Source organism: Pteropus alecto, unplaced genomic scaffold (assembly GCF_000325575.1).
Source record: "Pteropus alecto unplaced genomic scaffold, ASM32557v1 scaffold61, whole genome shotgun sequence".
In the NCBI taxonomy this organism is placed as follows: domain Eukaryota; kingdom Metazoa; phylum Chordata; class Mammalia; order Chiroptera; family Pteropodidae; genus Pteropus; species Pteropus alecto.
In genome coordinates this window covers 21,823,078-21,826,477 of record NW_006434835.1, presented here as the reverse complement: position 1 = coordinate 21,826,477, position 3,400 = coordinate 21,823,078, and the positions used below count along the sequence as shown (strand labels likewise).

The window sequence follows — 3,400 nt, the reverse complement described above, 5'->3', positions numbered from 1 at the left end:
TCAAGGGAAAGAAATGCCCAGGGAATTTTGTTGTCATCAAGAGCAGCTGAAAGGCATCATGATCAATTTGACTTTCTAACACCATTCACAGTAAAGAAATATGATACATGTAATTCAATACACAAATTTGTGTGTGCATGAATAATAGGTGGTACTTATGCCTTTTTTTCTCAAACTATTATTAGCCCTTTGATCATTTTCCAAAAAAATATGCTGACAAGACTGAGTTGGTATTAGTACTCTTATGTATAAAAGCCTATAAATTCTGAAGGCCGTATCTGTAATACAGAATACATATGTACTCATAAAATAAGTTGTCTTTTATTTAGATATTTTAGAGATAAAAAAACTGAAACACTATGTAGTAAATATTACATAGATTGAATTCGTATTTTTTTTAGCTTCATGGGAGAAAATCGAAGCATCCTAGTGAATTACCTAAATCTTAAAGACTGCTAGATAATTGCAATTTCAGTAAGTTTTATAATGTGTGAAAAATGTATGCCCAGTTGGATTATTTTATTTATTTATTAAAATAATGTTAAAACTTACATATCTACTTGCAAGCCAATACCTTCAATTTACATATCAATAAAAAATAAACAACCAAGCCTGGAACTAGCTGTTTACATCAAACAACAAGGCTTTCCATGAGTATAACTAAGTGTGTGCCTTAGTACAAAACACTCATTTCTCTGAAAAATTATGACTTTATATTTTCTAGTAAAATTTGAATATCTCAAAAGCCATTTACATTCATAAAAATAGCTAAAATCTATTATATCTCTACTCTATCTCATAATATATAGATATGTGATCACTAATCTAGCAAGAGCCTTACTAATTTTGGGGGGAGTCATTGTTTTTAAGAGAGGGCTTTTACAAATATGGGTCCTTACAAATCTGGAATTATGTGTCTAACTTTTGATTGCCTCACTAATTTCTTTTAATTAAATCTCTTTATATTTTAATCTACTTTTCATATCTACCAATTCTAATATATATATAGATCTAATTAGGAATAATGATTTCAGGAAAATCATAAAAATTCCCCCATGGTTCTCATACAGTGGTTCATGCCAACTACATTCAGTCTTATCAAACAAAACCAAATTAAGTCCCAATGGTTTGAATAGCTTTCAGGAGAGCCTGACAAGTGTACTAGGTGCTCTATTATTTCTTATTGCCAGTTCTCTTCTTCTTGGCTTCTAGAAAATATAGCTTTGGAATCCCTTCTCCTATTTCTTTTCTTTTCTTTTCCCTCGCCTTCGATAATACCCATTCTTTTTTTTTTAGATGAGGCAACCTTTGGTTGACCTCACAGATTGCAAGGACCTTGTCAGTTTACAATCCCTTATTTGTTATTTTTTACACCTACAGCACCTGGTCTTCCTAGGTGGTCTCCCATTCAAATACTAACCAGGCCCAATCCTGCTTAGCTTCCGAGATCAGACGGGATCGGGCATGTCTAGAGTGGCATGGCCTTAGCCATCTCCTGTTTCTAACCTGGCTTCTACCCTTCCAGTTCAGAGAGACTCTATATTAGCAATAATTTGTTATGAAAGGTTTTGTGTTGTGGTGTGTATGTGTGTGTGTGTGTGTGTGTGTGTGTGTGCTGTCACTTGTAAGTTGCTTGAAATGTTCTTTAGTCTTGTTGACAGGGATTTACTTTACTGGATTGTCTTCTTCCAGGAATGGGAGCCATGTTGTCTGACTTCTACCCTAATTTCCATTTCATGATATTTGCTCAGACTTCAATGAAGAAGTTGTTCAAATAATGAACATCGGCTCACTCAGTAGCCATATCTACTTCTAATGTATCATTAGAATCAGATAGAATTTCAACTAGTTTTTACACTATTTCACATTTAGGTACTGTATATTCAATGATTCTCTGCTAAGCCTCCCTTCTTGCAAGGGTATTTCAATTAGCCTTTAAAACTTACCGTTTAGTGCAGGTACCTTAGAAACAAGTCTACTAACACAATGACATTCAAAACGGTGATTCAATTGCTTGGCTCACCAGTCAGGCCAGGAATCACAGTCTTACGATATTTCAAGGACTTTATGATTTAAAAAAAAAATTTGCTTTAAAATACTTAAGCAGCCTGAGCCCTGCAGTTTGCCAAGAATTTAGGACATACTTTACAACTATTCATTTACATCCATGCCATAATAAAATCAATTTTTGGAAGGAAGTGGATAATGGGGGTTGGCAGGGGCAGAGCAGAAGATACTAAAATTCATGTAGTTTGCCTGTAAGAATTTGATAGTTCATGACAAATACAAGAAAAAAATAACTCTGATGAATCTTCTACTTTTGAAAAGAAAAAAAAATATTTTGAAGTTTATGATTTTCCTTCCCAGCCATCTAATATAAACTAAACATTGTTTGTTACATTTACCATATTAACTTATTTTATTTAAACCTCACTCAAACCTTGGAAGGTAGATAATATTAACCCGGGCTTTTAAGAAGGTGCATAAATGCTACAACTTCAAGTGATTGGTTCATGATCATGCAGATTTCAAATTGTCAGGTTGTGATTATAATGCATATCACTCCCAACCTCATGTAATTTCTATTATATCATACTACCAGTAAAGCCAGTTGATATATGGGAAGGCATTCATGAATTGTAGGTAATCATTTCAAGCATTACTGCTGAAACCAATAATATAGTATAAGAGAAACCAATATAGTATAAGGGAAACCAGTTGAAGCTGACCCAATCTCTATTGGATGGCAAAGATACAGCCATTTATAACTATTTAAGTGGTTTTTGTTAAGATACTTTTAGCACAATAATACTAGGGTTTTGTTTTGTTTTTTTAATCTTCATAGGCAAAGGTAAAAATGATTCTGATATCTATATGTATATGTATGTTCCCATTTGAAATTAGACTGTGACATCAAAGAAAAACAAAATAATGATCACCTTCACACACAAAAAAGTTATTGTGAGTTCATATCAGTCTAATTTCAAAGAGGACATTAGAATTTCTATAGATGTAGAGACCTCAATGACAAGGCTTCATGGAAACAGGGGAGTGACAATAAGAAGATAGAGTGAAATAAAAGAATAGGTTTTAAGTGAAATTAAAACTTTTGTTTCTTCCATACTCTGCTATTTTGAGATCAACCAGATTTTTTGTAAAGAACTTGGATACTTCCCTGATGTGTTTATCCTGGGAGAGTTGCTTATCCTGGAACATTAATTATTCCTCAGTCTTCTTATGGGATCTCCGGTGGTGACATTATTCAGTTGTTTTGAAGATGTCACCAATATTTTTGTTTATATTTTTTAAATGTAGTAAACATGTTTTATGTAGACCTCTATGCTTATCCTTAGGATAAACTCCCAACAGTTGATTTACCGAATCAAAAATATTTACTTTT

At 33.0% G+C, this 3,400-nt stretch overlaps 1 pseudogene; it reads right to left on the bottom strand.

Moving 5' to 3' along the window:
- Window positions 1–1,371: 1,371 nt before the first annotated feature.
- Window positions 1,372–1,490, bottom strand: LOC112478543 (annotated as a pseudogene).
- Between the last annotated feature and the right edge of the window lie 1,910 nt (window positions 1,491–3,400).